This window comes from Lissotriton vulgaris, unplaced genomic scaffold (assembly GCF_964263255.1).
Source record: "Lissotriton vulgaris unplaced genomic scaffold, aLisVul1.2 SCAFFOLD_1749, whole genome shotgun sequence".
NCBI lineage: Eukaryota > Metazoa > Chordata > Amphibia > Caudata > Salamandridae > Lissotriton > Lissotriton vulgaris.
The window spans coordinates 155941-178547 of NW_028247807.1; positions in this window are offsets into that span (position 1 = coordinate 155941).

Below are 22607 nucleotides of genomic sequence, written 5' to 3' on the forward strand. Positions count from 1 at the left end.
GGGCAATTTCATGTTATAGAGAACAGTGGTCCCTATTCAGGGAGAATACAGTGTGATAGATAACCATACACTAGAATAGAATGTATGTCTTTTGTCCAGCCGGACAAAAATTTATTTTCTTAATATTTTTCAAAAGTAGTATCAAATAAAACATTCAGATGACAAGTGGGCACAGCCGTGACCCACAGAACACAAGACAGAACAACGAACACAGAATTGGCCAAAAGGCAGGCCAAAATGGGTCTGTACACTTGTACTCAGTATAGACAGACACAAATTAATCATTTAACACCGTTGCACAATGTATTATAGCTTGAGTCTGCATAGGGTGTTTGTGTGTCGACGACGTTTCGATCCCAACATTAAATATAGGGCATCATCTTCAGGACAAACACATAATGCATTGCTGTCTGGATAATTATGTATCACACCTTTTTTACAATTCTTTACATACAAAAAAGGAAGAAGGGGGAGAAAAAAATGGAAAGGAAGAATTTTAACCACATATGACAACAATATACTAGGAATGTTTTCAGCATAACGTTTGTGACTTAGGTGCTTGGGTTTGCGTGATCAGTGTGGACTGAATTTCATGCAGAAGTGGTGACATTTCTCTGGTTTATACTGAGTGAGGATTGAAATTCGTGTCGCAGTGACGACGTTAAAAAGGAGTTGGTTGAAGTGATGCTGATTTATGGTGCTTAGTGCAGCTTCGTCATGACATCGTGAATTATTGCAGTGATTCAACGGAGAAAAGACAAGTGAGTATGATAAAAACCAGTCAGCATATTAAAAAACGACGAAACGGCACAGTGCCTGATCATGAGCAAGGTGTTCCCAGTGAGTCAGGAGGAACAGAAACGGCGGGGTGCGAGAGTGAAACAAATATTCTTGTGGGTGAACCCAGAGGGCAATGGGGAAATTACAAGGTGGCAGAGAATCAACTGTTTACTATAGGTGCGAGGGCGCTCAGCATCTGGACTTTGGGGGTTGCTGGCACCAGCCGGATCTAAATTAACAAGAAGCAGAAGTGGAGGTTTCTACGTTTAGGAAGGGGTGGAGTTGACACGGGAATTGAGTGTAAAACAGAATAAATTAATTACCAATTCTGTTTGCTTAATGGCAGAAAGTCCTGTTGGGTGCTGTGTGCCAGCTGTAGGAAAATGCACGATTGCATTACCTGGAAGCAGAGAGGGGTAAACATGGGTTAGGCGTGAACCCGCCACGTTAAAGAAGTGGTAAACATGGGTTAGGCGTGAACCAGCCACGTTAAAGAGGTGGTGTCCAAGGAATCTGGCAATGCCACTTACTTCAGTGAGTGTGGGCAGTTTCGCCGCATCTGCTTCGGAGTTTCAATGGAGACTGCTGGTTTGCCGAGGCAGAGCTGTTTAAGGCATACTATCGGTGGAAAGCGAAGAGGGACTGGTTAGGGCACACTATCGGCAGAAAGCGAAGAGGGACTATGGGGTTACAAGAGAGCTGCAAGGATGGGAAGGAGGCGGCCATTTTAAGGTGGTGTGGGTTGCCCAGGAAAGGTACAGAGTAAGTGACTTAAAATGTGATTACACGAGCACGTACATGCAGAGTGGCACAGTTTGTGACTTGAATACATGTTACAAGAGACATCTTTATAAAAGGGAGGTCCAGTCTTCAAAGCGATTGAGGCCACTGTGGATGCTATTGGTTCTCAGAATCCAATGGAGCTCTTCCTTGTTGAGTAATTGTGAAGTGTCTGCCCCTCTCGGGGTGGTTTGATCACTGTGATAATTGTCCATTTGAGATCATTCTCAGTATGTCCATTTTCCGTAAAGTGCTCCACTAGGGGTGCATTCGCCGTTTTACACCGGATTCTGCTGCGAAGCTGTCCGATCCTAAGCTTAATTTTCTGGTTTGTCTGGCTTACGTAGATCATTTTGCAGGGACAGAAAATTGCATACACAACATTTGCTGAATTGCAGTTAGAGAAATATTTTCTCTCAAATTTAATTGCTCCGTGCTCAAAGGTTTTGCCTTCAACAGTGTAATCGCAACATTTGCAGCTACCACATTTCACATGACCTGTAAGAGTCGGTAACCCCCCCGCATCGTTGATAGTTGTTTTTTGGGGGGTTTGGGGCAGGGCTGCCCGGACTAGATGATCTTTAATGTTTTTTGCCCGTTTAAAGGCGAACAATGGGCGTTCAAGATTCAGTTGGCCAGCTTTTAGCACAGGCCAGTGTTTGACTATACTCTTTTTGATTGTATGTGATGCTGGTGAAAATGTGGTGACACAAATTAGGCATTCCTGCATTTTCTTAGGTTTGGGTTCTAGGAGGGTTTCCCTAGGGCAATACCAAGCGCGTTTGAGGGAATGGCGCATCAATTTCCGTGGATAACCTCTGGCTCTGAGCTTATGGCTTAGTGTCTTGGCCTCACTGAAATAGTCTTCCTTAAAATAGCAATTCCGCCTTAAGCGCTGGAACTGGGAGAAGGGGAGTGAATCTTTGAGTGCACAAGGGTGATGGCTGCTGTAGTTCAATAAGGTGTTCCGCTCAGTTGGTTTGCGATGGAGACTCGTGGTCAAGCGGCCTTCTGTGTTTTTTATCACTAAGTCCAAGAAGGGAAGTGATTCTTTACTAGTACTGAGTGTGTAGTTCAGGCCTCCGCTGTTATTATTTAGCCAATGATGGAATTGTGCGAGGCTCTCTAGGGAGTCACTCCACAATAGAAAAATGTTGTCTATATACCGTTTCCATAAGGTGATTCCTGTGTGGAAAGGGTTAGACGTGTCTAGGATACATGATGTCTCAAGGTGGTCCATATAGAGTATGGCCAGATTAGGGGCGAAAATCGCTCCCATTGAAGTGCCACGCACTTGGCCGTAGAACTGTCCTTCAAAGACAAAAAAGTTTTTAGTTAAGCAAATCTCGAGCAGTTGGAGAATAAACAAGGTAGGAACATTGTGTGGGTGTGGACGTGTTTCTAGCACTTTTTCGACACAAAGGGACTCATACTGGGGAATATTAGTATACAGCGATTCCACATCCAGTGTACACATGGTGCTGGATGTGGGGTCAAATGGTAGCTCCTCAATGAGATTAATCATGTCCAAACTGTCTTTTATGTAACAGATAGTACCCGGGACAAACTGTTTTATGAAGTAATCTATATAATGTCCGAGGGGTTCCAGAACAGAACCATAGCCCGAGACGATGGGACGGCCGGGTGGGGACTCTGCGTTCTTATGGTCTTAGGAAGACAATAGATCACTGGTGTGCATGGGGACTTTGTGTTGAGGAATTTGTGCTCCTTTTTTGATAGAAAGCCTGTTTCCAAGGCTTCTGAGGTGACTTGAGAAATTAATTTCTGGATTTCATTGGTAGGGTTGAGAGGTAATTTACAATAATGTTCAGTGTGATTGAGTTGTCGCAAGATTTCTTTTTTGTAGGAGTCTATTTCTTGAATGACAATCACTCCACCCTTGTCCGCCGGTTTTATCACGAGGGACTGGTTATTTTTTAGAGTGGATAAGGCATTTTTTTCTTGATTGGTAATGTTGTAAGGTACAAAAGATCGTTTAGTTTCAAGGTCTGCAAGGTCTTTCAGAACAAGTTTTTCGAATGTAAGGAACTCAGGAGGTATCATACCTGCGGTAGGGGAAAATTTAGATGGTGGTTTAAAGGGGGTGTTGCAGTATTTTGGTGGAGATGGGTTTAAAATAAAGAAGCTGTGTAGGCAAACTTTTCTAAAAAACCTTAGAAGTTCAGTTTGTGCGTCCACAAAGTTAGGGCGTATGGTTGGCACGAATGATAAGACTTTATTGAGCAGTGAAACTTCATCAGCCGACAAAGTGTGCTGTGTTAGATTAAAGATGGGTAGAAGACCTTTCTCTCTGTTTAATGTCAGATCAGTTTCAATAGGGTTGGGTTCTGCTACCAACGGTAATGTTGGCGGCGGGTGAACCGTTGGCCTGGAGGATTGGGCCATCTCTGGGCCATCTCTGTGGTTGTTTGCTTTTGCCTGCCCCTGGAGGCTCCTGCTGGCCACGTCCTCTCCCTAAAAAATTCCTGTGTGATGGACCTGGGCTTTCGTGTTGATCAGAATTGTCTGAGGAGTCAGCCAAACTATCGGTGAACCCTACGAAGTTTTGTCTTTCATTATATCTACCCCAGGGCCTCTGGTTTTGTGGACCACTGTAGGACACCACCTCTTTAACATGGCGGGTTCACGCCTAACCCATGTTTACCCCTCTCTGCTTCCAGGTAATGCGATAGTGCATTTTCCTACAGCTGGCACACAGCACCGAACAGGACTTTCTGCCATTAAGCAAACAGAATTGTTAATTAATTTATTCAGTTTTACACTCAATTCCCGTGTCAACTCCACCCCTTCCTAAACTTAGAAACCTCCACTTCTGCTTCTTGTTCATTTAGATCCTGCTGGTGCCAGCAACCCCCAAAGTCCAGATGCTGAGCGCCCTCGCACCTATAGTGAACCGTTGATTCTCTGCCACCTTAGGTAATTTCCCCATTGCCCTCTGGGTTCACCCACGAGAATATTTGTTTCACTCTCGCACCTCGCCGTTTCAAGTTGAATTAAGAGGAACTGGCCAGTGTAATGGTACAGTCACAGGCGTTTTTCCGAGACAAATCCTTGGAGCACGTGTGGTAGCAGCTTATCAAGGACTGCACATACGTCGCTTCACGTCTAGTATATCTAGGATACTAATATTGACCTTGCGGGATAATCTTTCATGCAACCTGTGTGTACTACCTGACGGCCCTTGACACTTGATATCTTTATTCCCACTTTGGAATATCTGCACTAGTATCTGTACCATTACACTGGCCAGTTCCTCTTAATTCAACTTGACTGCACTACTGCAAGACTAACCATCCAGTATTATTGCCCTGACGAAGCTCCCATGGTTGGGGAGCGAAACGCGTTGGCTGTCTTGTGCACTTTGAAAATATGAAAAGAAAAAGAAAAATATATTTTTTGACAAAACTCTGGTCCTGTTGATTTACTTCGAGCCTGGTGCTGCCTCCATTCTTCTTTAAATCTTCTATCTGGAATTCCAGTGGGACCGAACCGCAGCAGGTCCTGGAGGTTGACAGCACAACAAGACTGAATACTCTAAGGGACTTTGAAAATTTGAGGTGCTTGTTGGTTGATCCGCTGTGGAACATGTTTACAAACATTATCAAGCCTGTATAATCCGATACAGTAAACAGTCAGTAATTGTACATAGCACAACAGTTTGTGATGATCAGCAAAGTAGCGACACAACCAAACAGCAACACAATATGAAAGTAATGACATTGATCATACATCAGTTTTTAAAGAGATCTGGATGTTCCCGTAAGTAGACAGTAAGGGGTTCCCAGAAATTAGAGAGGTTAGCAGCTGTGGGCAGTTCTTCTGCATATATCAAAAAATTGTCTTTACAATATAGGAGTATATCTAGCGATTTACAGATTTCCTTTCCTGCTGTCCCAGTGCATCGCCACTCTCAGTTTTGCTAAAAGTAACTCTATATCAGCTAGCTTTTTTTTGGCAGATTTCAAATGCGTCAGATAACCCAGCAGACAATTGTGGTGTACATTCTAGTTTGCAATTTAAGATTTCACCTAGTATAGATGTGACCTGCTCCCAGCATAGCTTTACTTTGCTACAGTGCCATGCCAGATGACCAAAGTCAACCTGGTCAGTCCCACTGCGTTTACATTTCGCGTCCATCTGTAGGCCGTGTTTTTGTAAGTTGAATGGAGTGTGGTAAGTTTGGTGTTAGCATTTCATGATGTATGATAAGTAAGTTCCCATATGGAGTGAGAAGTTCCGTGAGTGCACAACAGGACTGCCATTCATCCTTATTCAGTGGCTGATCTAACAACAAATTCCATTTGTCATGCGCTTTTTGGTGTTGGCGCCAATATCCCTCTTTAGGGTTCTATAGAGCCTTGTTACCATGTTGGCATTGTCAGGAGCAGCTAATAGTAACTGTAGTGTTTCTAGTGTGGGAGGTTCATTTGGATATGTGGGATAGTGTTTTTGGATAGCTGGACGTCGTCTATGATAAGCAAATTTGAACAACAGTGTTTGTTTATTTACATATGTCAAACGGTTGCGGTTATGAACGTGCCATTAGGGTAGAAGTCACCCATCATCCTGTTCAAGTAAGTTCATAGTCCCCTTTTCCTGCACGACAGATAGCGCAGGATGTTGAGCCAAAGGCATGTTTGGTGCATAGATCGGATTTTTATCTTTGAGTTGGCTAATCGGCTGCCATGCCAGTGATGTGGTGTGTATTGTATTAATTTCATGTTTTGTCAGATGAGGTCGGTGGTGTGTCAAAATATGCGCCAGTTTAATGGGATGAGCGTCACCGTCCTCCACTGTGAGGTGTGGCATATAACGGATCTGGCACTGTAAATCCGCCAGAGGCGTACGGTAGAGTCATCGTGTGTAGACTTATTCTGGCCTGCTTCCCAGCTCATATTAATTTAATTAAGTTTGTACGTAGGCGTTTAAAAATGGGGGCTGGTGGTGTGATAGGGATGTTAGTAAAAAGGGAAAGTAGCTTAGGAAGGATCACCATTTTTACAAGGAATATTCTATCGGTTAAGGACAAAGGGAGAGGGATCCATCGAGCTTTTTGTGCTTCCAATTTATCAATCGCATTGCCATAGATAATACAGAGTACCGTGCCAGAGTCGCAGTGAATCCAAATTATGAGGTATTTATTGTGCTCGTCTTGCCAAACTAGTGGGAAGTCCATGTGTGGTGCTTTCGTACGTTCAGTGAGTGGTATCAGTGCTGATTTGGAGCAGGCTATCTGGAGACCGGATTGCCTACCAAACATTACATATTCTCTATGTATTGGGGATAGATTGGCCTTGGGATTTCTAATATACAGTAGCATATTGTCTGCATATAGTGATATGCCAATGGGACGTAAAATGAATTTTAAGGCCGTGTATGCATATTGCTGTCGCACTTTGCAAGCTAACGGGTCCAATGCCATAGAGAATAATAGAGGGGATAACAGGCAACTTTGCCGCGTTTTATGGGTATGACATCTGATATATGTCTATTAACTTTGATACGTGCAGTGGGTTTAGTGTAGAGGAGTTTAATCCAGTTTATGAACATAGGTGGGAGGCCAATGCGCTGCAAAATAGTAAACAGGTATGGCCATTCGACCGGATCGAAAGCCTTGGCTGCATCAAGCAGCACAGCCTACAGCTCAGGATTGAGTTGATATAAGAGGGCGAATATTGTACTAAGGTTATGTGCGGTAGATCAGGAAGGAATACATCCTTATTGATCAGGCAAGACAATAGCTGTCATAAGTGGTTGTAGTCTAGTTGCAATAATCTTAGCCAGTATCTTAATATCTGTATTTACTAAATATAGTGGCCAATATGATTCAGCCATTTCCGGGTTTTATCTGGCTTTAACAATGCGACTATTAATAATTCACGCAGTGTTGGTGGAAGAGTCCGACTATGGTACGCTTCATCATACATTTCTAGTAGATATAGACTTAGTAGGTCAGAGTATGCTTTGTAATTTCACCCGTATAGCAACCGGGCCCTGGGGTTTTGCCATTCGGTAGTGCTTTTAAAGCAGCCTGTACTTTTTCTATAGTAACCGGTTGTGCTAGGAGTTCACGTTGACCGTCCGACAGCCAGGTTAATGCAATATCATCAACATAGTCTAGTATCTCCTGCGTGTGTGCAGTGTCCCGCAATTTATACAATTCGCCATATGTGTCCATGAATGTGCGTATAATGCCGTTTGTGTCATAATGCTTAATAATATTGCCATCAATCATTTGTAGAATAGTATGTTGCTTGTGTTCTATTCGCACTTTCTGAGCAAGTATGCTTCCCGGTCTGCCTCCCTGACCCATCTTGCGTGCTGTGTGGCGTTTTGTTATATATTTCAGTTCATCGCCCGCTATTGTAGTATATGTGTTTCTTTCTTCTCTAATGTTACTTAGTATATCTGCACATTAATTGTATGCAGATATCTTTAAGGATCCCCGCAGTGGTACTGATGCAGATGCCATGCAAGGTCGCCTTTAAGGTCTCCCAAGGGGGGCCTGCGCTATCTACAGATTGCTTGTTGATTACAAAAAGTATTCTATGGCCATATGAATTGTCTCGGCGAAGAACGGGTCCAAGAGAGAAGTGGCATTGAAGCGCCATACAAATGGTGGTGGGGTGTATGTCGGAATCTGTAGGGTTAGCAGGACAGTTTTATGGTCCAATAGCATTTTAAGGAGGTGTCTGACGTCCTGGACCCACCTATATGTTTGTTCCAGTCAATCCTGGACCAACTATTATAAACAGAAGAGGAGTGATTGCTTTCGTGAGTGTGTGAGTTACGCATGCACCATATGTCATGCATACGAAACTCCGTCATTGCGCTTAAAATTACAGCGGCAGCGGCACATTCATCTCTCCGCCCCACAGTATCTCCATAAGGGGGAGTCCCCATATCACAGTGCATATATTCGCAAAGAAGTCAGGGTCGTACATATTTGGGCCGTATGTATTAATGATCTACTTAATTCCTCCCTTAGAGAAGCTAAGGTCCCCTCCGCGTGGAAACATGCTATGATCAAGCCACTATTAAAAAAGGCCAATGCTGACACCAACAACCTATCCAATTTCCGACCCATTTCTCTTCTCCCTGTTTTCTCAAAAAAATTAGAAAAACATATTATCATACAACTCACTCAACATGTCGAATCCAATGAGATCCTCCATCCATCTCAGTCTGGTTTCAGATCCGGCTTCTCTACAGAATCCACCCTGTTGGGGGTCTCAGAAACTATTTGTCGCCGAGTAGATGAGGGGGAGACCGTAGCCCTCATTCTACTCGACTTGAGTGCCGCTTTTGATACAGTCTCCCACCCCATCCTCATCAATACCCTCAGATCATCTGGCATCACCGGCTCAGACCTCAACTGGCTCATTAGCTTTCTTTCAGACCGCACTTTCCAAGTTTTTTCCCCTTCCTCTGCCTCCCAAATCTATAAATCAGCACATGGTGTTCCCCAGGGCTCCATCCTAAGCCCCCTACTTTTCAATCTGTACGTCAGCCCTCTGGCCTACATTGCAGAACAGGCAGGGTTAACCATCTACTCATACGCTGATGATACACAAATCTTCTACTCTCTCTCAACCGGTTCCCATTCCACCCCTTCTTCCCTCTGTATTAGTCTTAATAACATCGCCAAGTGGATGCACGAAAACAAACTCAAGCTGAATGGTGGAAAAACAGAGCTCTCTTATTTGGCAAGAATACCACCCTGTGGGGACCCCAAAATTGGCCCGCACAAATGGGTAAGCTCCCCGTACCATCTAAAACAGCTCGTAATATATGCATCACTTTCGATGATCAACTCTCCATGAAAAATCATGTGGTAAAAATCTCCTCCACCTGCATTACCATCATCAAATGGCTTCGTAAGATCATCGGGATGCTCCCTCAGGAGACTCAGAAAACCGTAGTCCAGGCCTTAATCACCTCTAGACTGGACTACGGCAATATTTTTCTCCTGGGGGCGAGCAAAGAGGTAACCCGTAAATTACAGACAGTCCAAAATATGGCGGCTCGGCTGCTCTGTAAATTACCTAACACATCTTCCACTTCCAACCCACTTCGTAAACTGCACTGGTTACGTATGAAAACCGCACGAAATTTAAGGCCCTTTGCTATATGCACAGGATAAACACAGGCCAGGCCCCACCATACCTCAATACTTTAGTGCATCGATACAGCCCGGCCCGTACCCTTCGATCCTCTAACCAGCATAGGTTCCAAGTTCCTAGAGTCAAGAGAGCCAGGATGGGCGGTCGCTCCTTCTCCGTCCTGGCCCCATCCCTCTGGAACTCTCTTCCTTTATCTCTTCGCACGGAACCCTTTTATCTTAAATTTCGTAGAGAAGTCAAGACCTGGTTATTCAACCAATAATGCCACTTTAGCCATCAATCTGTCTTCCCCTCACTTTTGGTCTCTAGCGGCGGGAAACCTCCAGGTAGCTGCGCGCTTATAAGCTTAAATATAATAATAATAATAATAATAATAATAATAATGATGATGACCACTTTTGCACCACATAGTATACCTTTAACTATAATATATTGTCTCTGCGTGTCTGATAGCATTTGCGCTAGTAAGAACTGTGTGACCTTTCTAATTAAGGTCATTACACCATGCACATATGCAGAGTAAGTGGAGGATACTACTAATTTAGTCTATCATCGTCGGAGCACGTAAGCCTTACTTTTAAGCAAGTGCATCTCTTGAAATATAGTTATGTTTATGCGGTGTCTGGTGAGACTTGTCTGATTTTCCTAGGATTATTAGGACCCCGTACATTCCAGGTTGCAAGTCTCAAAGGTGTAGGATTAGCGTTAGTGTGGATTGATGTATCTCCAATGATAGCGACTGAAGTATAGCAAGGTGCCGGTGGGGTCGCACATTGGTGGTGCTACATTGATCATAATTGTACATTTTGCGTGTGCTTGTAAGGTGACAACATTAAGTAAAAATTGTGCGAGGTAAATTACCTAAATCTGTGTCCATCCCAACTATACCCGCTATCCAACCCACTCACTTCGTCATCCCAATTATGAGGAAGACAAACTCAAAAACCAGGAAAAGGCCCAATCCCCCCCCCCCTGTAGAGAATCTAAAACTTGGCGTGGTACACACAGGGTGGCAAGAGCTGCCAGCCGGAAACCCCGGTGACATGGTCACTCAGCGGGCACTCAACAACATATCGCTATATTCCGTGCACCAAAGCCCGCTATCTATGCAGGATTTATTGGATTACCAGTTCCAATCTGGTAGCATAATTGTGGCTAAAGAGAACAAAAACAACATTAGAATGAGGCATATCATCCGTTTCTATGCAAATTGGTAAGGGTAGGACCCCATTAAACACGTATCTGCAATGTTAAGTGGATACTGCCGCACAGTTCACGTGTTCACACCAGTGTCCGGGTATCAGTTCTGTACACAGTGTACCGCTACTCAATATCCTAAGCACCAGCCTGTTCCTCCTGTTCTCCTCTCTGCGATTTCTGGCATGGAAGTTGGGATCCCCTCTGCTGTAGGAATTTGAGCACGTCCTTCGGTTCATTGTAGATAGTAGTTTTTCCCCCATCCGGCACTCTCAACCTGGCTGGGTACATCATTGCATACTGGATATTGTGCTCTCTTAGTTTCTTTTTAACTGACACAAATTTCTTCTGAGCTTCCTCGACAAGTAGCGTAAAGTCAGGGTAAATGGAGATATCCATACCTTGGTAGCATAAGTTTCCTAGTTCCTGGGCATTCCGGGGGGCACATCAGGGTCTCTGTAGTTTAGGATTTTTGCAATGATTGGACGCGCTCTGGCTCCCGGTGGCGGAGGTGGAGCTAGGGATCTGTGAGCTCTTTCAACGATGAAGATGTTGGAGAATGTGTCTTTGCCTAATAGAGCTGTTAGCAATTCTATATAATGCTCCGTAGGCCCTGTGTTGGTCGTCTCCGCTATGCCTATAAGGCATAAATTACTCCGGCGAGAGCGTGCTTCCAGATCTTCGGTCTTTGCCAGTAGCATTTCAAGGTGTTTGTCCATCTTTCCTTGCTTAGGATCCAGTTGTTGCTGTGTGTCTTCCGATATACAACGTTCCGCCATGTCCAGCCTTTCAGTGTGTCTGCCCAGGCATTCAGATATGCGATCCACACGAGTAGTCAGAGAGTCTATTTTGCCATCAATGGTTGAGAGGGCAGTTTGTATTGAGGAAAACATGGCCTGCACATCTCCAGTAGCAGCTCCACTGGGGGTTGATGTAGCCGGTTGCACAGCGTGGTGGTCATCCAGGTCAGTTTCAGGCGTATTTTTGGGCTGTTCAAAATTTATTTCGGGTTGGTTTCTGTCCGGTTTGCCCATGGTGCAATGGCAAAGGGCCTGCCGTGACAGTGCATTGGCTAGTTGGTAGCGCTGTCTGTGCAAGGCTTATTTTCAGAGTTATGTGCAGCACGGGGTCAGGGAGTATCTGTACACTGCTACTTCATCCACGCAAAGCACTCTGGCAGTTGAGCAGCAAGAGAGTCTCAACAAGGCTCACAGCTCCCAGACACAAAGCGCGGGCAAAGGGGGGCTCAGTTGGTGGTCCAGGTTCATCTATATTGCCACTACGCTGGGATCACAGACTTAGAGGTGTCAGTTCCATGCACAACAAAGTGGTGCAGTGTCTGCAGGGAGGACATGCGGCCTCAGCGTTGTGCCTCTCGAGACGAATATAGCCCTGTCAATGCTCGCCCCGTGGGTGCATTGCAGCGCATGCGGCCGAAGAATATTCCCCGCTCGGGGTGAGGGAAAACGAGTACCAGGCTGCAAGCAGTCCAGCAGGGATCTCCCCCAACGGCCCTAGATTATCTAAGGCCACGAGGTAAGGCTATGCCAGTTCCAGGGCACACGTGTCACACAACACTGTCGCTGTTAGTGTAGACCAACCCAGCTCAACACTTGGGGTACTTACAGCAATCGATTTCATAGGTGTGTGCTTGATCGTTATATGTGGTTCCTGGCCAGTGAGTAGGGCTAGAGGGAGCACAGCGGGAGAAGAGCAAATAAATTAGCAGAATCCATACCTGCCGGTGAGCGGGGTCTCAGAACGTCAGAGTGACAGCTCCGCATGTTAGGCCCCTCCGCTGCCGCCGATCACCTCACTGTGTAGGGCACAAGCCGCTCTGACCCTCTGTCATGTTAGCGGGCACCGCGGGCGGTCGATCATAGTCGTCACATGAGGCAGTGGCCAACATATCTCCCCATCCGCAGGACTTCGTTCATAGGCTGGAGGCTCTATCGGAAGTACCAGCGCATTCTCGCGGGCTCACGGCCCCAGCGTCTCGCCTCACATAGAGGTAGAGCTACGTCCGTATTTTAATTGTTTTGTGGTATACTTTGATGTTTTCAGGAGAGCCGATTAAAGTATTAACTACTACTACCAATTCCAATGACTTTTAACGATCCAAGCCTGCAATGTGGCACAGCTCCCACTCCCACAAAAGAAACAAACAACTTACTGTTCAGGGACAAAGAAGGAGACCTGCTTCGCCCAGGTCCAGGGAATCATGGAGACCCGGCTGTTGCTCTTCGGCCTTGATAGGGAAGACAGTGCCAGGGTTCACGATGGCGAAGCCTGTCAGGAAAGATGCATAACATAGGATCAACATGCATCCATCCACTGAGGCCCTGTCACGGCGCCATGGGATCAGGGGTTTTGGTGCATGAGCCGCCCGCGCTGATCACAGCCGCCACTCCAGACTCACAATCCGGGCACATTGAACCGCTCAGCCAAAGGCTCACCCAAGGAAAGCCCAATAACAACAGTCTTGCGTCACAACGACTGAGCGTTGCCCACGTTCATGAGTCACTACAATCACACGAATCCATGACAAAATAAAAGGAGCGAAGATACACTGCAAGCATCTCTATACTGGAGACATAGGCACCTCTATTTCTATTATAGCGATGCTATGATGGACAGCCCCTGGCCTTGCTTGTGCTCAGTTTGTCATACATTCATGTGATGATAATGACTCATGACCGTGAGAAGAGCAGAGCTGCACTGATGGAAGACTGGATCAGAGGTTTGACTACAGCAGAGAAATGAACAGAACCATTTCACTACAGAATTTAAAAACGTCACTGCCTGGGTGTTTACGCGCTTCTTTGCCAGAGATTTTTTCAATCAACATTAAGTTGTTTAAATACATGTACTTCTGCAGTCTCTATGCATACTCATACAAACTATATCTTCATTCTGCACATTCAGGGCTATTTATTGGTGCAAGCCCTGTATCAATCTCTCATTGCAGCCTGAAGATATAATGAACAAGCATTGGCAAAGCCTACGTACCTTGATTTAATGCATTAAAAGGTGCCTCGTACATCCAAAAAGCCAACAGAAAGGGACCAAGAGGGATATCACTGTAAAGTAGTCCCTAGTGAATTTCAATGCAAGCACTCGGGTAGAGGTGGAAGGATACTCCAAGCAGCCAGTACCTATTATAGCCCTCCGTATTGGGCTATACCGGCTATTAAATGACCGTTCCAACGTTAAAGGCCTGAACCAAAGACGAGGGCCTTTAACAAGGGAGCAGGACTTTAATAGCTGGTATAGCCGTGCTACCAAGGGCTATACGGCCTATAAGGCTATTAGAACATTCTGCCACAAGAGGGCATAATGTTCTAACAAATAAAACAAAGGCTTCAGGGAGTGCGAGGGGACTGTAATCCCCTCTGGCTCCCTGAAGTCTTTGTTCACAGCCAGAGCTGTGAACAAAGAAGCATTGGAATGGTGGCGCTCCGGGCTTATACCCGCCATTATAAGCCCGGAGCACTCCATTGTTTTCAATGGAGCTCCCAACATTCCACTGTTCTAATGATGTTTACTCCACTGACCAAAGAAGGGGTTGATAGAGTCTCAAGCTAATGACTGATGAGGCTGGTAGACGAAAGCAAATGGTTGAAAGTGACGGGTCCAAAACCCACTCAGTGTATTGTGAGCCATATGTCTCCCCCATACCTAAAAATATGTATTTATGTTTTCAACAAATTTGCTCAATATTTGGTTGTGTATCTAAAATGTATTAACACATCCAGGAATGCTAGCCAAGGAAATGTCCTGAATATCTGCAATCCAGCAATACCATCTATGTGTGGGTTTTGTATGGGAAAGTAGCCTTCACTACAAATTATCCAATTTTTGTGTAAATAATATAACTTTGGCAGAATCACTGTTTATGGTGCCCTGTTCATTTGATTGCATGGATACAATTCAGAACAGTTTCTTATAATTCTATATAAACTAAAGCAGGACAATTTCATGATTTTTAGGAAAAAATAAGAATCATCTTTTTCCTTGATTTCTAATCCTTAACCTTACACCCAACCCCCTTTGCTAGCTCGGAGAAGCCTGACAGTCGGCTAGGCCAGCACTTTACAAAACTGTTGAAAAGAATAGACTAGAACTAAGGCATCTGTCAGTGCAGTGACCTCATTTGCCGTCACTGGCTGGCCTGCACAATACTTTGAACATGACTTTTGTCAGTTTTAGAATGTTTTTCCACCAAGAGGAACATTTCTCTGCCAAACCTAAGCCCACACTTTGCTTTTCTGGGCCTCCTATGTGTGGGTTTTCATTGGTTCAAGGCGCCCACAGACGATAAACTGGGTCCAGAAATCAGCAAGCAAAACGCCAGTCTAGCTGCAAGTCTTTTGGTTGCGGCTATCACCCATAAGCACTATGGAGGCAGACCACAACCGTATATGTTTAACATCGACACATCCTAACGTTTGTATCGCTTGGTGCCAGACCTTCACCGTCACTGGCTGGCTGAATTATAGCACTATATGGGGCATTGGTCAGATATTTAGCTTTTGATCCTAAAACATGTTTTCTTCCTCCTGCCGGAGTGCATCACTGAAGAATGGGGGTGCTCAATATGTATGGGGTATCCATGCGTTCAGGATGTCTACAAAATATAAACTGAGTGCAGTCCATTTGGGAAATTTGGCAAGCAACTGAAAGTGAAATGCCAGTTTAGGCTGCCTGTCTGTTGGTCATCACTAGGAATGGAAACCTACCAGAATTATAGATTTTCCACATCTTTCATTCGGATTTTATTGAGGGGACTGAGACCACCTTTATGCTGAATGGCTGACTGAGATGCCATGCAGAAGAAGACATTTGCCAGAGTTTCAGCATTGTTCCCGCAAAGCATGGTAGTTCTGTTCAGTATTCCTCAGAAACAAACATATCTCTGCCAAGGCTTGACCCAAATCGGTGTTGCCCTTGGCCTTCTGAGAGTTGGGTTGTCAGACGTGTGGGTTTTCCATGCGTTTGAGTAGAGATCCACGCTCTAGGGTGAACAGCCTTTACAGCGAAACTTTTACATCGCACTGTCGTAATTGGCATGGCCGCGTTAGCGATTAGCTGAAACTACACGCTGTCCTCCTTAACTTGTCTGTATACGAAAACGCCATTTTGAATACTGCGACGGCCATCTTAGATCATAAGCGGCCTCGTGGCCGGCGTGCCCTTTAGTCCATTGTCCGTTTCACTGACCACTTCAGTCTGCCCAGCAACAGGCTATTTTTAGTACTGGTCAAGCTTGCACATGCGCAGTCCCAACTGACCAGTAAGCCTTTAGGAATGTGCGCCAAACTGACCAGCGGAGTTGTGCCCCCTCCAATGAGCTGGCGGTGTTCCAAAACATGACCATATATGTCTCTAAAATGTGTTCTAACTTGTGCCGCCTATCTTTTATTGCCCCAAAACTGTATATAAATCGGGGTCACACCGGTGTTCGGTGTGATACCTCTTGCATTACCGAAGGGTGCTGTTTGAGTGTACCACCACCCCATGGGGTCTTAATAAACTTGTTCTTTGCCTTTTACAGTTTCCGTGCCAACAGTTCTTGAGTGTAAGTGTAAGGATTGCAAGAGAGTTCCACAGGAGCGTCAGGAATCCGAAGAATAATCCACAGCCCTCCCCTACGGCCTCCCGACTCTATCAAACACTAGAGTACGAGAGACACGCCAGGGGAACACAGGGAGACAAAACAAGGGAAGATGATGAAGAATAAATGATGTGTTGGTACTCTTCTGGATAATCTGCGTGGTACATCAATTGGGGAACTGACAACAGGCAGCCGGAATCCTTACTCTTTGTAGAACATGTCTATATACGACGTCTAGATATGGAACATCATCTGGCTTTTAGCTGTTTTGTGGACTTCATGAAGCATTAGGCACTAACGAGTGATATGTAAGAAAACCTTTAGCCACCTCTTCTGATGCTGGGTATCTCGTGATTCCCTGTAGAGAAGCTGCAGATAGTACCCACTTGGATCCACGCAAGAGTTACTCCAAACACAAAGGCAATGAATCAGAAGTATAATAAGGTTGGGAAGATTAAATAATGAAGGGGGCAAAAATTGAACGAAGATAATCTAGCTATCTAGCTAAAGGGAAAGGGGGAAAGGAAAATGTAATGTCCAAAAAGGAACAACAGTGATCCAGGCTGGTTGTCCGGTAAAGCGCCTTTAATTCAGGCACAACGGAGAACAACCGGAAAGGCAGGAAAAAAACCCCTGCCGCCGGAACACAACTTCAAGGGCAAATTTAGGAAGGGTTCACGAAGAACGTGAACTCAGGACACTAGGATTACGAGGCGCCAAGCCTGAACGCCCGTAAAACTAATCGCCACTGCTTCGAAAACGCGGGGGCCGGTAAGACAGACTGCCGACCAGCGCTCCAAACAGGAAATCCCAAAAGCAAAATACGGACGTCAGGCAAAGAAGGTCAAGACGGAAGCAAACACGAAGGGAGCTTGACGCAAGAACGTGAAGCGTCTCTCCCAGCTTCCTGATGCTCTAAATAGCATTCGTCTTAAAGGGACAGTGTCTTTTGGGAATCTCGAAGCATGACAGTAAGTGGGTTATCTTCGGAGCATGTAGGCCTTGGGAACCCTGATTACTTCAAATTGGCGACCACGAAGGGACTCATCGGCGACTCGGATGCCCGAAGGAGAGGTCGTGACGAAGGCTTGGAAACTCGCCATGGACGCGCGCTGCCACGAGTGACCCGAGTCTTGGCTGCCACGGTGTTTCTTCCTTTCCTTCCGATCTGACCTTCCAGGTGGCGCCGGTCTCCAACTGAGTTTTCGAGTGTCTGTGTTGCTGAGAAAGTGCCGTTTGGCTGATTTGGCTTACAAGACCTTGGCAGTTGGAATCTGGACATTTGAGAATTTGGGTAAGATTTGTGTTCGGTAAGGTAGTCTTCGGACGCTTACTGAAGTTCTATGATTTGTGATCGGTAAGGTAGTCCTCGGACGCTTGCCGAAGTCCTACGACCTACGTTTTGACTTGAGTTAGCTAACATTGTGACTTTGTGATCTTTGAACTTATATGTGTAGTGCACTTCACATAGGCAGGCATGTAGAGATGTTTCTCTAACTTTGTTTTTTTCCTCTGAGCGGCACAGTTGTGTGAAGTACTGTAAGTGCCATTTTGAACGGTGTCACGCTTTCGTGATACTTTTTGAACATGCCTGTTTTCAGCACACTCCGAGGGATGTGCTGTCTTGGAGAGGGTACCACAATTAGGTTAGCGGAAGCACAGCCGGCTCCCCCAGAGGGAACACCAAATCGTGAGATGTACATCAAACTAGGCCTCCCCCCTATTATGTACAGCAAATTATGGCATAAGTATACAAAGGCCGATCCTGAATTGCAATGGCCTCTACATGGGTCGTTCGATTTACGAAAAGTACAGTTTGTGGAGCAATGTTTGTTTCAACGCAGGTCTAGACAAAACATGTTTGATTGTGTGCGAATGTGGGAGAAAGCGGTGCGTGAGCGTATGAAGCGTGAAGTTGCCTTGGCGGACAAAGAGCAGCGCAAGGCTGCTCGGGATAAGGCTTTACAGCTTGAGGAAAAGGAGGCTCAGGAGAAGAAAGAGAGGGAGGAACGGGAACGTAAATTGCAAACGACTGGCCAATTTCCTATTCGCCGACCGCTTTATCCTGTCCTTAATAATGACATTGATGATTTTTCATTGTTAGATCGGTCACCGCCTCCGTACGTTTCGCCGACGGCACCAGCTGCAGATTCGGAGGATGATGGACAGGATAAGTCGGAACAGAAGGGGGTATCTGCTCTCAGGTTTACTGCGGAGAGGTCCGCACATTTACGCAGTTGGGCTCGTAAAGTGAATAAGAAATGTGTTTCTCAGGATGAGTTGCTTGCGGAGAAGAGGGCGTGGTCGGATCTTGAATTAATGTATTTTCTGTCTAGTTTGGCGGATGAAGTTGTTGCCGCGTATCGTGAACTTTCAGACACGTTAGAACCTAAATCGTTGTCAGTGTATCGTGAGAATTTGGTTAAAGGTGTATTTGATCTTGCAGATGTTGACGACCTATTCAAGCAACTGATCCAGCTGCGAGACGAGACAACCAGATTGCGGGAGGAGCGGAAAAGGAGGCAAAAGGAGTCCGAATTGGAGAATAATGGGCAGATTAAGGAGTGTTCTCTCCGGGGTTCAGATAAGAGTTTTGTATTGCATGTTATGCCTATGCGTGAAGCCGCGCCCTAAAGGGGAAGGTACAGATGATGATAAATTGTCAAAAGATGCGAAAGGGTATTTTGTATATAACTGGGTATACACGCCTTGGAATAGAGCAGATGTTATGGCATTGAAAAATTCTCTACCTGATCTTCGGAAAAATCCGGCGGCATTTTATGAAGGGGTGGAAGGGGCTATTTCGTCTTGTGTGATGACTCTTGTGGATATAGATTTGTTCTTTGGGCTAATTTTACCACCTGATATGTGGAGGCAAATTCGTAAAAATAATGATGAAACAATATTGGGGGGCACATGGAAAGAAATACATGCTGCCGATTTAGATAGGGAACCGGCATGTAAGCCTTGTCAGTTAATTCTAGATCTTCCGGCAGCTATCTTGATTAAATTAAAGACGCTTGTTCCCTCTAAAAAGATTGATTGGACTATGCTAACGTCGTGCAAGCAGAAACCCGATGAAACGGTTTCAGATTTCTTTACACGTTTTGAGGAGGCATTCCATGATTACAGTGGTCAATCTTTAACAGACGATACGGGTCGGCATCTGTTTGTAGATAAGTATGTGGCTAATCTCCTACCGGAGATTGCAAAACGATTGAAGTCGAGTGAAAGTTCCTGGGCCACGGCGACCCCTGCGTCCTTGTTAACTATGGCTCAGTATTATGGGCGGCAGGAATTGGAGGCTAAAGAAAGTGTTGAGAAAAAGGCGAAGGAATTGAAAACGAAGGTGATGTTGGCGCAGGTTCGGGGAACACAGGGTAGAGGGAATGATAGAGGTAGACGGGGTGGAGGAAATACGTCGTATGGTCGTACGGACATTGCGGAGGATCAGTGTGCTTATTGTAAGGAGTTTGGGCATTGGGCCGAAGATTGTCCGGTACTTCGTGAGCAGCGTAGTCAGCGTGGTCGAGGAGGCGGAAGGTCAAGAGGAGGTTATACGGGAGTGAGAGGTGGCGGAAGTGATCGTGGAAGGGTTGAGGAGAGGGGCCGTGGCCAGGATGAACGAAACACGTTTGATAGACGGAATCAATATCAGATTTCGGAGGGTGAAAATGTGGAGCATCAGGATTATGTGCATGCATAGGACTGCGTAGGATGGGGTAAGGAATCAGTTGAAGTGCCGGTAGATCAGCAGGGTCCATATGTAACAGCGGGTATTCTGGGTTCTACTGATCAATTTCTAGTCGACACAGGAGCTACACGAAGCGCTTTGTTGAAAAACTTGGTTCCGAGGGCTCCCCTGTCTGGCGAAATGATTACATGTGTAGGGTTCAATGGCACACCCTCCCCTAGCCCATTGTCAAAGCCCCTTGCACTATGTCTTGACAAATATTTCAGTTTTGGTCAATTTTTGTTATCGCCCCATACACCAGATAATATCTTGGGTATTGATTTGCTTAAATATTTTCGAGCAACGATACGTTGCGCCCCTGAGGGAGTGCGGGTTATCCTGAATGACAATTATCCTGACCCCGATAGGTTTTACGCCATCTTAGATGTTCCAGCTTTGGCCTCTCTACCGCATACGTTATGGGCGACCTCGGATACGGATGTGGGAGAGATGCGTATTCCACCAATACACATTACTGTTAAGGATGGGGCCCCTCTACCACGAGTGCCACAGTATAAGATCTCGAGAGAAGGTGAAATTGCGTTGACACATATTGTTCAGGATTTAATTTCTGCAGGGGTTGTGGAGGAGGTCCCTTATAATGTTTGCAACAGTCCTATTCTTCCGATTCTTAAGAGAGATACTGACGACAAAGTCTATCGCTTTATTATTGACTTGCGGGAGATCAACAAAATTGTCATTCCCCAATACCCGGTGGTGTCTGATATTACAACCTTGCTTACATTGGTCCCACCCACGGCCACCACGTTTAGCGTAATTGATTTAAAGAATGCGTTCTTTTCCATCCCTGTTCATCCTGATAGCAGATACCTGTTTGGCTTTACGCTAAATAATAAATCGTATAGATTTTGTCGTGTTCCCCAAGGTTATACTGAAAGCCCTAGCATCTACAGCCAGGCTTTGAAAAGGCAGCTGGATTCTTTTAAATTGCAGTCTGGCGTTGCTCTCATCCAGTACGTGGATGACCTTCTGCTTGCTGCTGACTCTTATGCACAATGTGAACAAAGTACACTTGCGTTGCTTTCCTTTTTGGCACAGAACAATCATAAGGTTTCGAAGAAAAAGCTTCAATACTGTAGACCTCAGGTGACCTACCTCGGTCATCTGTTGTCTAAGGAGGGGCGTGCATTAACATCTGATCGAATTCAAGCGATTTTAGACACACCAGTCCCCCGCACGCAGAGAGACGTACGTGCCTTCATAGGGTTGACGTCCTTTTGTAGACAGTGGATCATGGGTTTTTCACACATCATAAAACCCTTGCTAGCGTTATTGTCCAAAGCTACACCAATGCCCCTAGAATGGACAGATGAATGTCAGAGGGCTTTTGAACAGTTGAGGCAGGCCCTTTGTTCCGCACCCGTGTTAGGTACACCAGACTACACGAAACTTTTCACATTGTACGTGCACGAGAATGATGGGTGCGCATTGTCAGTGTTAGTGCAATTACACGGGGATAAGCAGAGACCATGTGCATACTTCTCTGCCATTCTGGATCCTGTAGCACGAGGATTGCCTGGGTGTTTTCGAGCGGTAGCAGCAACAGCAGTGGCCATACGACAGAGTGAGGGAATAGTGTTATCACACAAACTGTTGGTGTTAGTTCCTCACGCAGTAGATGCTCTGCTAAACCAAACAAAGACCCAATACCTCACGAGTGCACGGCTAACAGGATATGAGCTGACACTTTTGGCGCCACATATTACATTGAAAAGATGCGCTACTTTGAACCCTGCCACTTTATTGCCCTATCCGGCCGAGGAGGGTCAGGAAGAAAAACATCACGATTGTGTTTTCCTGACCGAGGAACAGACAAAGGGTCGTGTCGACTTACAGGATGTGCCACTTCCAGATGTGGATGGGGAACTGTGGGTTGATGGATCGTGTGTAAGGCTGCCAGATGGTACGACTTCCGCAGCCTATGCGATCACGACACTTAAGACAGTGGTAGAAACAGCTAGGATACCACAGAAATCGGCTCAGGCAGCAGAGCTGATAGCCTTAACAAGAGCCTGCGAATTGAGTGTTGGCCTATGTGTGAACATATATACAGACAGCCGATACGCCTTCGGAGTAGCACATGACTTCGGGCTACTCTGGAGAGAGCGTGGGTTTTTGACATCTCACGGAGAACACATTATGCACGGAGAGCTAGTGCGTGATCTCCTAAATGCGCTGCTTGGCCCAAAGAAAGTAGCGATAGTAAAATGTAGTGCTCACAAAAAGATCACGGATAAAGTGGGCCAAGGAAATGCTTTTGCAGACAGTATAGCAAGACAAACGGCTATGTCCTGAACTAGCTCCCCCATGTATGTGGTACAATCCCAGGCTGAGCGAT